Below are 19,963 nucleotides of genomic sequence, written 5' to 3' on the forward strand. Positions count from 1 at the left end.
CCCGCAGCTGATGCTTTGGCCTCCTCCAAGTTAATCCATTCTTGGGCCCTGTTAAGGAATTCATTAACCGAACTGACTCCCTTCCTTTGTATATCCTTCCAGAGATCTCCTCCAATGAGGATTCCAGTTCTCATGGCCATGAGCTTGGAGTTATCATCCGCGTCTCTGGCTCGAGCAGCGACGTTCGCAAATCTGCTCAGGTAGTCCTTCAGAGTCTCACCGGGCTACTGCCTCACGTTAGCCAGGGAGTCGGCCTGAACGCGGGCGGCTTGGGAGGCTCGGAATGCCCTTTTGAAATCTGCCGAGAAAGTCTTCCAGGAACTGTTTGACTGCTTTTTACCTTGTTTGAACCACTGCCTGGTAGGTCCAGTCAGTGTGGAAGGGAAGATTAAACATCTCAACTCGGGGCCAATGTTATGGGCCATCATGAGGGTGTTGAACATCCCTAGACGGTCCGATGGGTCTCCGTCCCCATTGAACTTTGACATGTGAGGCATACGGAAACCAGATGGGTACGCCGTTGCTGCTATACTGGGTGCGAAGAGTTCCATCTCGTCCCCTGAATTGTACTCATCTTTTTCTTTCTGCGTCAGGAGCTTCCTCATCAGCTCCTCCATCTGAGTTAGGCGTTCGAGGGTTTGGTCCTGGTGTCCTTGGTTATTCCGGGGCTGTTCAACAGCTCCGCATCCATTGTACATATTTGGTGGGTTATTACCCCTCCTATCTTGAGATAGGTTATTTGGGGCATTCCCTCCGTTACGTACCTCGGACAGGGCCCCCCTGAGCAAGCGTGGCTATCTCCTCCCACCTGCTCCCCTCTATGGGAGTTGAGGCGATCTTGAAGGTCGCCTCCTTGGGTGACTCGAGGACTTTGCGCCGAACTCAAACGCTGGCGCAGGTCTCCCCCAGAGAGATCACTCTGGCGACTGCCGGTCCAGTGGCTCCTGCTAGATAGGCTTGGAGTCCGCCTTTGGTGGTGAGGACCTGGGCTTTCCCCTGGCGCCCTGCTACGCCAGGAAGGTCCAGCTGATGGCGGATCTCTCCTGCTATTTCGGTAGGTAGGAATATCTCGAACGGTTCGAGGAGGAGACGAATACCTGATCGGAGACGGAGGATGCCTGACTGGAGAGGCGATCCTGGTTCCGTTAGGTCGGATTTGATTCGGTGGGGGCCTTTCGGCCCTGCCAACCCGCTGGTCCCGCGCCTGGAGATCTGGACGAGGCGCATGATGGTTATTGGGGACGGGCTGATGTTGTGAGCCCTCCCCGGATTTCCTTCTGGAATTTCCTCGAGCTCTCCTGGGCGCGCTCGAGGATGGTTGGGAGCTAGGAGTCGACGTTCTGACCGAACGACTGTACTGCTGTTGTTCGGCTCTAGGCATTCCTCTGAAGTCTGCCTCTCGATGGTGTGATGAAGGAGTGGAGTTGGGCGTCGGAAGTCTTTCTGAATGGCTACGCCTGGACCAATTACCCACGCGAGACTTAGAAGCCTCGCCTTGCCTCTCTCCGACGTTAACGTCGGTTGTGAGAGGGGGTAATCGGGCCAGCACATCCTTGATCTGCTGACTAGCTATTGCTAGCTGGCTCCTCAGCTGAGCATTCTCCATTTCCACCGCAGTGTAATAACATGGGTTCGGGTTAGGCGGCCGAGGCGCCGAACTTCCGGTGTCGTCTTGGCCCGCCGGCTGTTTTCCTGGCCGTTGCTGGACTTCAGGAACTTGTTCACCAGGGGTGGTAGTATGACGAGCCTCCTGCCCATCATGTTGCTCTGCCTCATTAGCGTGCCTGGATCGAGTTGTCACCATAGTTGGATGTTTGCGACAGCACTGAAGCACCAAACTGTTGACGTGGTTCTTCGCCAACAGGTAATTTAAGAAAGGAAGAGAAAGGGATTAGTGCTAATAATGAACCGAAACAGATATACGATCTTAGGAAATGGAAAGGTGACTCAAGACACGGTTTTTAAGTGGTTCAAAGGTTAAAATCCTTCTACTCCACTAGTCAATATTATTGCTCTATTATGGGAATATCATTATAGGATATTTCTTACAAGAGAAATTCCAACCCCTATCAAATCCCAGGGTCTCCATATTTATAGGAGAAGGCACCTGGGAGTTGGTAAGAAGGTCATCCTGTGACCTTCTTACCTATCATATCAACTCTGTGACATTCATGATTAATTCCTAAACCTGACACATAAGTGTGGTTAAATCGATAGGTAAGGAGATAATGGGCCGCACGGCCCAACCCAGCCGTGGGTGTCTGAATACGCACGTTCCTACTGCGTGTCCGAGAAGTCAGGGGCATATCAGACATGTGATGTCTGGTATATGCACGTTTACCTTGCGTGTGTTGACTTTACAAAGGGTCATAACCTCCATGTTCAGCTCGTACCATGAGCTGGATACTTAACTCGACCTTCGGCCTTCAGAGTCCAGGCTTAAGTTTTGGGCAATCTTGGCGAACCCTTGGGATTCCTCGAGCTAAGGAGGTACGACCTCATGACAGAAGCTCCGGTCTTGGGGATGTCCACGAGATAATCATGATTAGGCCGCAGCTCAGCTGGCTAATCAACCCGTGGGAAAATCAGGGCGTACAACAGCCTTAACTTTTGCTTAGTCACACTTTTGTTTTAAAAACCTCGGTTAGCGAGTTCATTGCACATTTTTCATTTTAAAACTCACTTAGTAACGGCTCTAAGGAAGTAGGGCGTTACAACTAGTGTGGGAAATTCTCAACACATGAGATAGATATAGAGAGAAGAAGAGAAAATAACAAAGAGGCTTAGAAAAGGACTTGTGTTTAGAGAGAATCTAAAACCTATTAGAAAATCTGACTTGTGACTTGTCAAACTTGTGTTTTGACTTCTCTCTAAGCACTCCTTTTATAGACTCAATTAGGCCATTTAATTTAATTAAAAAATCAATAAAATAATAGCCATTTTAAATCCCTAGGTCAAAATTATCATGGGCTTTAGGCCCGTGAAATTTCCCATTTGATTATAAGCCCATTGGACTTAAAATCAAGGCATGCATTATTTTCTATTGATTTAATTAATTAAATAATTATTTAAATCCTTTATCAAATTAATTATTTATAATTTGAACCTTGATTTAAACTTATTTATTAATTTATATACCAATTTATCTTAATTAATAAATCTTCCATAATTTCTCTTTTCTTCTCAAAATTACATAACTCTGTGAAACTATCCAAAATTGACCTGGACAACTTTGATAATTCTAATTGATCAATTAATTGTGACTATCTCGATGATTTTAACCAAGGTAAAATGGGGACCATGGGCCTATGAAATCAAGCTCCAATAAGTTATCATAAATCTAACAAATAAATTTACTAACTTATTAATTCCTCGTGACTCCACTATAGACTCAGAATTGCACTCTTGAATTCATAGAACGCTCTATAACAAATATAGATATGCTATTAATTATCCATTGTTACAACCATAATTGTCACTCAATCCTCTATAGACGGTCTACAATGAGATAGGACTAAAATACCATTTTACCCATCATTGTATTTTATCCTTAAAACACTTAGTTCCTTGTGAATGATATTTCAGTAAACTAATTTAATTACTGAAATGAGATCTCTATCATTTAACACCTTGAACCAAACTAAAAGGAAACCATCATTTCGCTTCTTCATCAGAAGCTATAGATGTTCATATCTATGATTAACACTCCCACTCAATTATAATACCGAGTTCCCAAGATGTAAGTATGGGCTAGTCCGTAGGGTAAGCTGGTAACGAACAAGTCAAAGAACTCAAATAATACAATCAATTATAATACTAACCACTCAGAATTGATATTGAATTGACCTATGGTCAACTATATGATATGACTAGAATAGATAATAGCTGTATGTTTACTTATCTTATCAACTGTCAATATCGATAATGTCTGATGTAACAAATACATCCAATCTTATCTACTTTGCTAATGTTCTGGAAAGAACATAATACTGTAATGTGTAAGTAGATCATATCGTAGATTGACAAGTCAGTGTAAATCTTGTGCACTGACTAATCTTAGGACTAACTTATTTTGAACATATAATCATATTTATATTCCACTGTGATTGCATCACTATAAATAAGATTAGTTATATGCTCGGGATTTAATAGAAGTTTATATTAAACAAATAATCATGAAAATAAAACATGTGAGCAAAGTGATTGACCAAGTCAAACAAATAATTTATATTCTTTTATTGATAATAAAATGAGATTACAAAGAATTTGGGTTTTAATTAGGGCATAAAACCCCAACATCAGCATCCTTTGCACTTGCTAATTTGGCCAAAGCATCAACGTTTGAGTTCTTGTTGTGAGGTACTTGCTGGAGAGTGTATTTTTCAAATTGCGCCAACAAATCCTTTGCTTTGTTCAAATAAGAAACCATCTTTAGATCCCGGGCTTGATATTCTCCAGTAATTTGATTAGCCACTAATTGGGAGTCACTATATATTTCAAGCGACTTTATGTTCATATCCTTGGCTAATCGTAATCCTGCGAGCAAAGCTTCGTATTCAACTTCATTATTAGACGTTGTAAACTCAAATCTGATTGCGCAGTGGAATCTATGCCCTTCAAGTGTGATTAAAATCACACCTGCTCCAGTGTTGTGCTCGTTGGAAGAGCCATCTGTGAACAATTTCCACGATGGAGTTTTGCTCTGAGGCTTAGGCTCTTCTATCGGTTCAGTGTCCTAAAGTCTAGTGAACTCTGCAACAAAGTCTGCCAGAGCTTGTGTAACGCCCTGGATAGCCAAGACCATTACACTGTGTGTTTATAAGGTGCCAGACTTGCTAATCAAATCATTTAAGTAAAATCGTGTTACTGAAACAGTGGAGGAACTAGGGTTAAAAGTGTTTTGGTCTCAAAAGTTATATTTTCATTGCTAAGCATTGTTTATCTACATGGGATCCCAAAAAACAACAGTCTAAAAGCCATTAACAAAAGTTACAAAGTTTAAATACATTGACTGGCCATACTAAGGCAAAAACGAGCAGTTAGGTAGTCCTTGTCCTGGTCCACTCCTCGATCGTGGTGATCGAACAGCTAGCTATGTACATTTCACCTTGGAGCTCTCCACCTCGGGCTTGGTCCAGCCTGCCCTTGCCTTAACCTGCACCACGTAGCACCCGTGAGCCAAGGCCCAGCAAGAAAGCATGATAACATAGTAAGATCAGCAACACTTAACAAATATTTCACAATGCCCAACCGAGAATTCAACATTTCACACATTTATCCAATCAGCAATAACAGTTGTCATTCAGACAGTCAATTAACTATATTCATAGCACAATATTCACGTTCATAACCAATAGATTGTCATACCCATCAAATAACATTCAGGGTTGGCGCCCTTAGTCGCACCCTCTATTTAGCACACTGTCTTCGGCTCAATAGGGCCGCCCCCAGTGTAATACTCACTGACTCTGGCCAGCTTAACCAAGCTCAGTGATAAATAAGCTGCCTCAGCTCCCAGTGGCCGAGCTGCGCCTCAATGCGCAAATATTGATTCCGACACCCTTAGGCCGGTAATCGCATGTCCCATGGCGTAATAACACCATCTCACGACATGATATACAAATGTTGGGAACACTTAGTCCCATCGTGACCACATGGTTAATCACACTCACATAACAATACATACCAACATAGGGAACACTTAGTCCCAACCTAACCACATACTCAGGTGCAGCTTTCTTACCTTTCAATTCCCCGGTTTCCGATGCCACGAAGCCGCGAGCACGGTCCTCTACCTCGAGCCTCTCCAAAGTCCTAATCACAACACAAATACAATATTCTTTGTCATTAACAAATCCAAGACTACCTTCCCGGAACCCAATCCACACTCTCGGAACCCCCAAAACCTTAGAACAACACCCCGGAGACATCTCCCGAACCCCCGGAGCAAAGGCCAAAAATTGCATAATGTGACACCCTGAAATTAGCCTTGTGCCGCGGCACCACATTCCTTGTGCCGCGGCACCCACCTCCAGAGACCCCTAGGCCGCGGCAAGCAAAAGCCGTGCCGCGGCACACCATCGCAGACCCAGATTTCTGGGTTTCCCTTCGCGTTTTTCCCAAGCCTAACTCACTCCAAATCATCCCAACTTCATACCCAAGCCCCAAAACCTATTTGAAACCCCACATAGACCAACCAACAACTTATAAACACTATAACCCAACTCATCTACACATTTATCCACATAATTCACACCTAAATTCAAACTCTAACACTTAAACTGAAAGTTAAGAAAGCACAAACCAGTCCCCTAATTCCTTAAACCATAACAGCCATGAAATTGCAAATACACTTAATACCCTTACCTTTATCAGAAATTCGACTTGAGCTCCCTCCAATCCAAGCTTGAGCTAAGTTCCACCTTAACAAACCAGCTGAATCCCACACAAGAAAAACCATGGCTATTTCTCAATTCCTTTCAAAAACCAAATTCAAAACTTAACAAAACAGGGATCAATCCCTTACCTCAGTATAAACCTTGATATATGCTTGATTCCACCTCCTTAAGCCCTTCTCTAGCCTCAAGGAACTCAGCTCAGTTCCTCTCCCACCTTGCCTCTTAGATTCTTGATTCTCCCTTTCCTTCTTGATCTTTCTAGCCTTCCAAGACTTAACTTCAGCTTTACTTAGCATAATAAATCGTACATATCTTTTTCCCTCAGCCAAAGACTCTATATTACTGCCAAAAGACCTTTTTAACCTTCCTCAAATATCCTTTTCTAACTAAGCCTCAAGGGTACACTTATCTTTTCACCAGCTTTGCAATTCTACCACTTTCCCCATAAAACTTGTTACTCTCTATAGTTACTAATAGTTACACAGGTTACCAAATTACCAGTTACCACTATCTAGCTTTCTAGGACCGTCTCGGCACGTGCATCACACTAGTATCACGGCACCCACGTGGTACGATTCACACATCATAATTATCACATAGTATAATTCACATAGTCATATAACCTGCTTAAAATCATAATCATGCATCTTAATCATAATCATCACACATAATTCTCATCATGCCCTCCCGGCACACTAATCAAGGCCCTTAAGCCTTATTAGTGAATTTGGGTCGTTACAACTATCCCCTCCTAATGAGAATTTCGTCCTCGAAATTTACCTGAACAATTCAGGACACAAATTCCACACAACTGATTCCAGCTATCCCGGTCACTCCTTGACCCTACCTTTTCTGGTGTGTTACCTTAACTCAAGGTACAATCTTATTCCTCAAAATCTCAGTCTTTCAATCTCATGCTTAAACCGGTCACCCCACATGGAATATCTTCATTTTAATCTGTAGATCCTTATCAATCAACACATGAGTTTCTCCAATCCATGTCCCTAACATGGAATACAAAATCCACTGCGTATAGCTAACGGTGCCCAAAGATGTAGTCAACTTAAATCAATCTCACTGATCCCCTACCGAATCCAAACAGCCTTGATACCCTGGGGTCCATCAAGCTCTTCACCTCTCTATCTCTGGCGACATCCCACGAAAGCTACCATCTTCTACTCGAAACTCCATACCCCTGTTTCCTAATTCAATAAAGCTTTTCCATCTAGTTTGAAAAGTGAGTTTCATGCTCTAATCTTTTAATAATCTCAATGATCCCCCGAACTACCTCCAGATCCAAATACAACCTATCACTTATCTCATTCCAACGAAGGGATGATATATAATCCTTCTTATATTCCATTTTATCAAGTGTTCTTCCAATAACCAAATAACTCCATTTCTCTCTGATTTACCATCAGTCTGGAAATAATAAAACTCGTCAGATTCTGTCTATCTATTCATTGCCTTTCTTAATCCTCCCAAGACCTGAGAATAAGATAAAGTCCTTGTTCAATAAAATTAACTCCGAATTCCATGGAGGCTTACCACCCGTCTCGCTTAGAGTTCTGAATACTGGTCAACTGTATAAATTATTCTTACTGATAAAAGCAAGTTCTCCCCAAACGTTGATCCATGATGACCCCACCATCTTGGCAACCTCTCTGCAATACCTATCACCATATTTCCTTATTCCCATTATAACATACTCAAAGGTTGCGATGCCTATCACAAACTGCTATCGGGATAAGAATTTTGTTCCTCATTCATTATATTCTTCTCCATCTATGCCTCCAATAAAAACCTTCAAATTATTGTACCTTTTTCCTAATGTCTGGATGAAAGGACCAAGAGAGTAGTACGAGATTCATCCAGAATTTCTATGTAATTTCGGTGTCCATCAGAGTCCAAATTTGGTCCTTATATCACTATAAATTTACACATAACACTGTAGAATCCTTTGCTAATTCAATTAAGACTTGCCTTTGATTCCTTTCATTTGGGATTTCCTTAACTGTCATTCTTGTTCCTGTATACGATAACAATTCCAGGTATCCACTGGCTAATAAACCTACTAGATACTCCACTCTAGTTCCAGTCGGATCCTTTAACCAACACCATGCATAGATCATCACTTCCTCCTGTCTTGAGGTATCATAGCAACACAACAATTGATTCTAATCTGTAAGAAGATGTGAATCTCACCCAACTACCGGTACCATCATGCTTACCTAGGGAAACTCTTACTTCCAAGGCATTCTTCAACCTTAACAAAGCTCTAACCAGAATACATCACTATGCTGTCGATCAAGACAATTACAAGTCCAATTCAGATAATCTTTGAATACTCTTTTCACCTATTTCACACAAAAAACAGTTTGGCACTGACCAAACCCTCAACACATAACCTAGCATCCTCAGTGCCCTTATCCAACATAATAGCAACCTCCTACTTATCCTCTTCCCTGTTCTCCAACTGGTAATAACCAGGTCGAAGATCCCTAACTGCACCTGATCTTTAGCTGGTAATAACCAGATCAAAGATCCTTAACTATTTCTGATCTCTAGCTGGTAATAACCAGATCAAAGATCCTTCCTGAAGTATGTCATCCTACTCAACAATTAAGACCTTAACTCTCATCGTTTTGTTAAAACCATTCAATACAACATCTTAGATCTAATTCCATCCCTGACACCAGTCTTATCCCCAATCCATCTCTTTGCGCAGACGAACTCCCTGACAAATTCCTTAGAAACTTATCTGGAAACCCACAAACCAACCCAGTCTGTCTTGTCCCACTGATATAACTCAAGTAGTGTCCATCACATCAACTAAGGCTCTAATCATTTCCCTTGCAGTAGACCTCACACTCCAAGTATAAACGCCAGCCACTGCAAGGATTTCCCTTTTTTAAACTCAAGAGTTACCGCTCCTTTCTTACAACCCATCACCGTTCCCCCTGCTTGACCGACTCTTCATGTTAAAAACCCTCACGCTGTAACTGTCTTCGAGGATACTTCAAGTAGTAGCTGATACATTCATCGGTCTTAGTGTGCTTCTGATCAACTCTTTCTGTACCTGATCTCCTCCCATCCTGTACTTAACCTGGAATACCTTTGAAGAATGAAGTTACTACCCTCTAAAACTTTACTTCTGACCCTACTGCTTCAGTCGTGATATCATCAGTATAGTAGTCGTTCACATTCCACTTCTAACTGGGGAGTAATTCAACTAGTCACTAGTGAATCCTGAATGCAAACCATCCATGTCATTTCTTGTTCTCTGCTCGTCAGACTTACTCATGTTATTAAAGTACAAACGACTAGAAATCCTTACTAGTAATGCATCACACCCCTCTCGGTATAAGTAATAATTCCCTAAGATGTCTCTTTCCTTGATCCTTATCTAGTAATAACCAGACCGATAATCAACTCCTAAAGACACCGTCCTGTCTTGTAACGAGGCATTTAAACTCTTCATCCCTAATATCATCTCTCATTGCGTCCCTGATACCAACTTCTTCCATACCCAAATTCCAAACTGTGGCCGAAAACTGCATTCTTATCTACTTTCCTACTAACTAATATAATTCCCATTCAGTCCAATCAATATACTTCAAGAAATACTCATGACTGTCCAAAGTTGTCCCTAATATAACATATTAACTTCCCTCAACATATACCCATCTGAATCCTTCCTAATGGACGCACAACACCCACTCCTTTCAGCTCTCTTCCCAACCAAAGCAAAGGCTATCCAAGCCACTGGTCACTTCTGAGAAACTAACCTTGGGCTTTAAATGAGTAAAGTATCCCAGTCTTCCCTGCCTCAATGGCCAACCTGTGCACTGAACCCCTTTCCTGTCCAAACCAAGAACCATAAAACCACCAAAGGTTCTCATTCTTCCAATCACCGAGTAGCCACACTTACTATATTTCGACGGACGAAAATATCATCACATGTATTCCCTTCACCATAGATAATGAGGCCCTCTCTCTCTACTGCCCAAGCACAGACAACCAACTCAGAGTTTAACTCACAAATGACTTATCATCCCCGGCTTCATCCATTTGCACCATAATCCAAAGTGGATCGACCAACCCACCAAACTCAACAATATGTACTATCGCTACCTTGCCACTTTTGACACCCTTTTACCACAATTGCCTAGTAAGGTTACTCATCCCAATTTATCCTTCTCATATCACTAAGAACGGGGTTAGCCACACCCATTTACTAATTGATTCCTGAACAAACCCAAACCTTCCTCGAAACTAGAGGATAAGACTTCCGTACAATAATTCTTGTCTGTTCCTCCTCAGTAATTTGCCTTTTTCATCCATCCAATAAATTCTATCAGACCTTACAGCCTGACTCATATATCAACAAACACCCGCTGCGAATCTCAAGGGAAGGTGGAGGATTCCAACCTCCCAACTGTCATCGTCCATCCCTACCAAAACCAAAACTGAATCCAATTGACCATTCTCAATACATACACCCTGAATTAATCTGTCTTTATCAACTAAACTTCCCAGCCCTGACGTTTATACCCAAAACCAACTCAAAGGCAGATCCAAACAATCATAACAATCAAACACACATAAAACATATTAAGCACCCATATTATGCATAAATTATCAAATCTCTTTATCACTAGATGCGTTCATACCTTTTATGCCCTCCATGCCAACAAACGGGTATATCATACAAGTTTCAATTTAACATATAATAACATGCAATCCCTATATCGCCATTACCCATGTATTCAACCACATGCAAGAGAAATACTAATCAACATGCCTAAATAGCACCACACAGCAGTCAAGGGCCAGGCCCCATCAGTATCTCATGCTCCCTATTCATCAAACACATATCAACAATCATATCTCACTCAAATCATTTAAGCACCTCATCATGCATACACAATTACCAAACCCCGAGTTGAGCTTGTCTCCCGCGGCGAATGTACATATCCAGCTAGTCTTCAAGACCCATAAACCTAGGACGCTCTGATACCAAGTTGTAACGCCCTGGATAGCCAAGACCATTACACTGTGTGTTTATAAGGTGCCAGACTTGCTAATCAAATCATTTAAGTAAAATCGTGTTACTGAAACAGTGGAGGAACTAGGGTTAAAAGTGTTTTGGTCTCAAAAGTTATATTTTCATTGCTAAGCATTGTTTATCTACATGGGATCCCAAAAAACAACAGTCTAAAAGCCATTAACAAAAGTTACAAAGTTTAAATACATTGACTGGCCATACTAAGGCAAAAACGAGCAGTTAGGTAGTCCTTGTCCTGGTCCACTCCTCGATCGTGGTGATCGAACAGCTAGCTATGTACATTTCACCTTGGAGCTCTCCACCTCGGGCTTGGTCCAGCCTGCCCTTGCCTTAACCTGCACCACGTAGCACCCGTGAGCCAAGGCCCAGCAAGAAAGCATGATAACATAGTAAGATCAGCAACACTTAACAAATATTTCACAATGCCCAACCGAGAATTCAACATTTCACACATTTATCCAATCAGCAATAACAGTTGTCATTCAGACAGTCAATTAACTATATTCATAGCACAATATTCACGTTCATAACCAATAGATTGTCATACCCATCAAATAACATTCAGGGTTGGCGCCCTTAGTCGCACCCTCTATTTAGCACACTGTCTTCGGCTCAATAGGGCCGCCCCCAGTGTAATACTCACTGACTCTGGCCAGCTTAACCAAGCTCAGTGATAAATAAGCTGCCTCAGCTCCCAGTGGCCGAGCTGCGCCTCAATGCGCAAATATTGATTCCGACACCCTTAGGCCGGTAATCGCATGTCCCATGGCGTAATAACACCATCTCACGACATGATATACAAATGTTGGGAACACTTAGTCCCATCGTGACCACATGGTTAATCACACTCACATAACAATACATACCAACATAGGGAACACTTAGTCCCAACCTAACCACATACTCAGGTGCAGCTTTCTTACCTTTCAATTCCCCGGTTTCCGATGCCACGAAGCCGCGAGCACGGTCCTCTACCTCGAGCCTCTCCAAAGTCCTAATCACAACACAAATACAATATTCTTTGTCATTAACAAATCCAAGACTACCTTCCCGGAACCCAATCCACACTCTCGGAACCCCCAAAACCTTAGAACAACACCCCGGAGACATCTCCCGAACCCCCGGAGCAAAGGCCAAAAATTGCATAATGTGACACCCTGAAATTAGCCTTGTGCCGCGGCACCACATTCCTTGTGCCGCGGCACCCACCTCCAGAGACCCCTAGGCCGCGGCAAGCAAAAGCCGTGCCGCGGCACACCATCGCAGACCCAGATTTCTGGGTTTCCCTTCGCGTTTTTCCCAAGCCTAACTCACTCCAAATCATCCCAACTTCATACCCAAGCCCCAAAACCTATTTGAAACCCCACATAGACCAACCAACAACTTATAAACACTATAACCCAACTCATCTACACATTTATCCACATAATTCACACCTAAATTCAAACTCTAACACTTAAACTGAAAGTTAAGAAAGCACAAACCAGTCCCCTAATTCCTTAAACCATAACAGCCATGAAATTGCAAATACACTTAATACCCTTACCTTTATCAGAAATTCGACTTGAGCTCCCTCCAATCCAAGCTTGAGCTAAGTTCCACCTTAACAAACCAGCTGAATCCCACACAAGAAAAACCATGGCTATTTCTCAATTCCTTTCAAAAACCAAATTCAAAACTTAACAAAACAGGGATCAATCCCTTACCTCAGTATAAACCTTGATATATGCTTGATTCCACCTCCTTAAGCCCTTCTCTAGCCTCAAGGAACTCAGCTCAGTTCCTCTCCCACCTTGCCTCTTAGATTCTTGATTCTCCCTTTCCTTCTTGATCTTTCTAGCCTTCCAAGACTTAACTTCAGCTTTACTTAGCATAATAAATCGTACATATCTTTTTCCCTCAGCCAAAGACTCTATATTACTGCCAAAAGACCTTTTTAACCTTCCTCAAATATCCTTTTCTAACTAAGCCTCAAGGGTACACTTATCTTTTCACCAGCTTTGCAATTCTACCACTTTCCCCATAAAACTTGTTACTCTCTATAGTTACTAATAGTTACACAGGTTACCAAATTACCAGTTACCACTATCTAGCTTTCTAGGACCGTCTCGGCACGTGCATCACACTAGTATCACGGCACCCACGTGGTACGATTCACACATCATAATTATCACATAGTATAATTCACATAGTCATATAACCTGCTTAAAATCATAATCATGCATCTTAATCATAATCATCACACATAATTCTCATCATGCCCTCCCGGCACACTAATCAAGGCCCTTAAGCCTTATTAGTGAATTTGGGTCGTTACAGCTTGTCCCTTCATTGCTGCTCGTGGCAGATAAGAAATATCAAACTGTCCAAGTTCAACTGCCCATTTCAATAATCGACTAGGGACTTCTGGTTTCTGCAGGACTTTCCATAGGGGCTGGTCGGTTAGCACTATGATTAGGTGAGCTTGGAAATATGGTCGCAACTTTCTGGAGGCTAAGATCAACTGGTAGGCTAATTTATCAATGGGCGGATATTGCACTTCTGCTCCTATTAGCCTTTTGCTTATTTAATACACAACTTTTTGCACATGTTCCTCATCTCTTACCAAGACAGCACTAGCAACATATTATGTGACCGCCAAATAGATGAACAAAGTTTCCTTTTCAACTGGCTTAGACAAAATCGGTGGCTGAGACATATGAGACTTTAGAGCCTGGAATGCTTGTTCACATTCTTCCGTCCACTCGAATTTTTTATTGCCCCTAAGTAGATTAAAATATGGGATGCACTTATCTGTGGATTTGGAGATAAATCTACTTAAAGCGGCAATCCTCCCGGTTAAACTTTGAACATCTTTTATCTTTGTTGGTGATTTCATATCGACCAGGGCCTTGATCTTTTCGGGATTAGCATCGATACCTCGTGAGTTCACTATAAATCCCAAAAATTTCCCTGAACCAACTCCGAAGGAACACTTAAGGGGATTCAGCTTCATCTGATATTTGTTTAAGACGTTGAAGCACTCTTTCAGGTCCCCAATGTGTTCTTCTACCTTCTTCAACTTAACAAGCATGTCATCAACATATACTTCCATATTTATACCGATCAATTCTTTGAACATGTGATTGACTAATTGCTGGTAAGTCGCACCGACATTTTTCAAACAGAAAGGCATTACTTTGTAACAGTAAAGTCCTGTATCAATGCAAAAGCTAGTATGATCCTCATCATGTGGGTGTATACTGATCTGATTGTACCTAGAGTATGCATCCATGAATGATAGGATCTCGTGCCCTGAAGTGGGATCGACCAACTGGTTGATCATTGGGAGCGGGAAACAATCTTTAGGGCAGGCTTTATTAAGGTCTGTGAAATCCATGCATGTTCTCCATTTGCCATTTAGCTTGGGGAATAGTACGAGATTAGAGACCCACGATGGATAAAATGCTACCCTGATGAATCTGTTCTCCTTTAGCTTCTCAACTTCTTCCTTTAAGGCTTTTGATTTATCTTTGTCGAGCAGCCTTCTTTTCTATTGTACTGATGGAAAACTTTTATCTATGTTTAGGACATGGCTGATAACGACTGGGTCAATTCCAACCATATCTTTATGCGACCAGGCAAAGACTTCCTGGTTCTTCAAAAATTCCACCAGTCTTTGTTTTGTTGTTGTCTCTAAGTTTTTACAGACTTTCAAAACCCTGGTTGGATCTGCCTCATCGAGTTGGACCTCCTCGAGGTCCTTGACTGGTCCTGCTTCTTCATCAAAATCCCCAAAGCGAGGATCTAAGTCCCTATCCTCACTTTGGGCAACACCCTATTTGGTGACGTGCTCACCTGATTGGGCTTGTACCTCATCGACAAATTGCAATTCTTTTCTGGTTCCTTCCCTTTATCCACCCCTTTTCGCCTTAGTAATCGAGGAATTGTAGCATTCCCTCGCTTCTCGCTGGTTTCCCAACACGCATCCTATCCCTGCGTCAGTTGGGAACTTCATGGCGAGGTGCTAGACCGAGGTTACGGCTCGCAGGTCGACTAGAATAGGCCTTCCAATCACAGCATTGTATGCAGAAGGATAATCAACTACCATAAAAGTAGTGAGTAATGTCCTGTTCGTAGATGCAGTTCCTGCTGTAATCGAAAGCCTAATCGACCCTGTTGGCGTGAGCCTTTCACCAGAAAAACCATAAATGGTTTGGTTGCATGGCTCTAGGTCTTTCACTGACAATTTCATTCTTTCCATCGAAGACTTGTACAAAATGCTCACTAAGCTTCCTGTATCCACTAACACCCATTTAACCATCATATTGACTATTTGGACGTCCATGACTAGAGGGTCCGAATGAGGGAACCGGACATGCTGAGCGTCAAGCTTAGAGAAAGTTATGAGCTCTTCCTCTGTTTGAGCTTTCTTGGGAGTTCGCTCCTCCACATTCAACATTTCGATGTCTTGATCATGGTGTAAGGTCCGAGCGTATCGTTCCCTTGCCTTCCCACTATCTCCAACAAGGTGTGGGCCACCACAGATGGTGAGCAACGTACCCGCCACAGGAGCTGGCTGTAAAGGGGGCGAGCGTTGGCGTACAGGCGCTTGCCCATTGCCTCCTTAAGCCTCTCGCTGAGAACCTTCAGTGGCTCGTATATATCTCCTCAGGTGTCCTTTTTTTATAAGGAACTCAATTTCATCTTTCAGTTGGTTACACTCATTGGTGTCATGACCATAGTCGTTGTGGAAATGACAAAATTTCGTTGTATCTCTCTTGGAGATATCCTTCCTTATTGGCACTGGCCGCTTGTAAGGGACATTGGTATTGGTGGCCTGGTGTACCTCCGCTTTGCTTTCGACGAGGGCCGTATAGTTGGTGAATCTTGGCTCGTACCTGTTGCCCTTAGGGTGCTTATTCTCGGACGCCGAAGACTCATTGTTCGCCTTTTTCCCACCATTTTCCCGTTGCTTTTTCCATTGCCACTGGGTTTATCTGACCCGTTGGAGGCTTTAGCGGGATCTTCCTTTGGTCCCTTTTCCTTTGCAGGTGACTTCCCTTCATTAGCAATCACCTCTTCGAGCTTGATGTATTGGTTTGCTCGATCTAGGAATTCTTGGGTACTCTTCACCCCATTTTTCCTTAAACTGTTCCAGAGGGGAGAGTGGCGCCGCACTCTAGCAGTAAGGGCCATCATCTTTCCCTCATCGCCAACCATTTTAGCTCTAGCTACTACCGCATAAAATGCTGGACATACTCCTTTAAAGATTCTCCTTCCTTCTAGCGAATCTCGACCAGTTGGTTGGCTTCAGTCGGGTGTACACGACTAGCATAGAATTTCCAATAGAACTCCTTGAAGAACATCTCCCATGACACTATGCTAGCATGAGGAAATTTAAAAAGCCATTCCTAAGCAATATCGGATAGGGTGCCCGGAAAGATTCTGCAGCGGGCATTATCCGACGCCTTCTGGATATCTATCTGTATCTTGAACTTATTCACATGAGATACTAGGTCCCCATATCCATTGAAGTTGGGCAATACTAGCATCTTGAATTTTCTAGGGGTTTCATCCATTGCTATTATTTGTATGAATGAAGTGCCTCTTCTCCGATCATACTCGATGTGGGATGTTCGGCTCTCTACCAACTGGTGGACGGCCTGGTTCAGTGTATTGATCTAGGCTTGCACTGCGTCTGGTATCGCTGGGGCGACTGGTGTTGGAGGAGCATACTCATCATGACTTTCACGCCTATCGTTGAGCACATCCCTAAGTCATCATCTCTACGCCTTTCCTCGCTAGTGCCTAACTGGTCAAAGACGTTAGGTTGCCTAGGCTGCCCCTCATCGTTCTGGCTCGCATGCCTATTTTCTCTTGGTGGGGGGTTCCTTTCTCCACCTCTCTCTCCTTGCCCTCGACTAGCATTCCCTCGGTCGGAATCAGCTTCATTGTAGTCATGACCGTCCTGAAAACATGATTGGCTATGGCACGACTTGCTGATCACACTATTTCCTCCTCTTGCTGGTACCTCTCGAGCGTTAGGGAGAGGCCTGTGTTGGTCGGTGGGTCCCCAGGCATTATTATGTCATGGGGGGGCCCTGACCACAGAGCTTGACTCAGCATGCCTTCTGTTAGCAGAAGGACACTGTCCCCTGCTCGGTGGATTCAGTTCCTCAGCAGTTTGGCGTCTAAGGCTTCGGGGAGGCTGCTCGGCCCTATTCTGCCTTTGACACTGGCGATTATCTCGACCAGCACAAGAAGGTGGCTGCTGCTCAGGATCTTGAAATGGAATATCCTGTTGAGCAGCAGGATGTTGCTTCGGCCTTAGAGGGCTTGTTGGTTGACGTGGAGGACTTGGGTCTAGACCTTGTTGTGGTGGTGCACTTGGTGGCTGATCTGGTTGAGAAGTTGGTGCAGGTTGTCCCCGTGCCAACTGGATGGCTGCCTCCAGGGCGGCGGTGGCATCTCTTTGTTGGTGGTCCATGTCAGCCTACCGCTCATTCATCTCTTGATGTTGACGGTCAATCTCCCTTTGTTGCAACGCCATCATCTCAGCCACATTCTCCTGATTGGCCCTTAGATTGGCCAACTCCCCCTGCAACACAATCAGTGTTGTCCTCAGGGTCTCAGAATCCATTTCCTCCTCTTCAAAATTCAATTGTGGTTCATCTTCAACCACATTTTACGAAGGAGGCTGGGTGGATGTAGCACCAGAAGTCTGTCCCGTCTTTCTAGATGTTTTTGCCATTTGATTTCCTTGGAAGTCTTGAGTTGAACTCTCAATGAAAGCACCAAAATGTTTACCCTCGAATTGGTCAACGACATGGAGTCGGATAAATGATATAAAATGAGATAAAACAAGAAGAAATCCAGACGAAAAGGTAAACGACACAAACGATTTATAGTGGTTCGGCCCCAATCAGATGGTAATGACCTACGTCCACTTAGTGTTCTTATTGATGTACAAACCCAACACTATGATCAATGAACTAGGGTTCACGAGTTTCACCAACTTCGGGATGATTACAATTTCGGTGAATAATAACACTATAATTTTCGCTCAGAATTCTAAAAGTCCAAAAAAGTCCCCTCCCTTGAGCCCTTTGATTCGTATTTATAGGCTCAAGGGGGTCTACATGGGCCAATGAGTCTTAATTACAATTAAGACTTGCGTATCCATATAATAACAGAAATTACAATTAATGCATAATTACAAGATTGCACATCTAAAGGAAATAAATGAATATATGAGACCAGGCTGGTCGCACATAAGTATGATGCTTGATAAACCAATAATCTTCTGGTCGATGGCCGAACATGACATACTTACTTAATACTATCACGTGCCTCTCACGTGCAGGCCAATCCTGCCACATCATTAGGTAGTCCGTTTTTGGGTAAACACATTCAATCTAATTTAATTTTATTTATTATCCAATTCTACTAATTGGATTTGATCTAATTTTTTAGCCACTTATCACCACTTCATTGTTTGTTGTTTCTTTTACTAATACTTCATCATTAATTTAATAGAAATTATTAAAAATAAAATATTAAATAATTATATCATAATATTAATGTAACAACCCAAAATCACTAATAGGGCTTAAGTGTAACGACCCCAAATTCGCTATTAAGGCTTAAGGGCCTGGAGTAGTGTGCCTGGAGGGCATAATGGGATTCTGTGTCTGACTTTTATGAATTTAATGCATGATTATGACTTATTGCACGTTATATGACTATTTGATTATTTGAGATGCATGACTATGTGAATTAGTATGCATGTAGACCTGATTGTCTTAGAATGAGCATGATTGTAATTTGGCCATTTTAGAGCACAACTGTGATAATTGTATTATGTAATCGTGCCATGTGAGTGTGATGTTATTATCAGGATGCACGCATCGAGACGGTCCTAGTGAGCCAGTTAGTCTAAAAGTCACAACGGGATGTTGTACCCGGCTCGAGAGGGGCCTAGGGGTACTTCGGGAATCTTATAAGTGAGTTGAGAATGAGTGGTTAGTTATTGGTAATTGGGTAACCTGGGTAACCATTTGTAACTGCTGTGAGTAACAAGTTTTAGATAGAAAATGGTAGAAATGAAATATAAGTGAAAGGACTTAAGTGCCCTTGAAGGTTTAGTTAGGAAGGGTTATGAAGAAGGGGTAAAATGGTCTTTTGGCAAGGGTAATAGACAAATTGCAGCTGGGATTTAGGGGGGCACGATTTGGGCATTGGGCATTTGAGTGTTTGATAAAATTAGAAGAGAAGAAAAAGAAGAAGAAAGAAAGGTTAGGGCAAGAAGAAGAAGAAGAAGAGAAGGAGAAGTGGGAGTCTAGGACGAGATCAAGGAAGCTTTGTGTGAATTCTCCATTTGAGGTAAGGGTTTTATACACATTTAAGTTTGGGTTCTGTTTTGATTTGAGGAATTTAAAGCCTAAGCTAAGCATTGTTAAGTTTTGGGTTAGTTGCTGAAATTAGAGATCAAAGGTGTGGATCTTGGGTGTGTTGA

Source organism: Humulus lupulus, chromosome 3 (assembly GCF_963169125.1).
Source record: "Humulus lupulus chromosome 3, drHumLupu1.1, whole genome shotgun sequence".
NCBI classification, from domain to species: domain Eukaryota; kingdom Viridiplantae; phylum Streptophyta; class Magnoliopsida; order Rosales; family Cannabaceae; genus Humulus; species Humulus lupulus.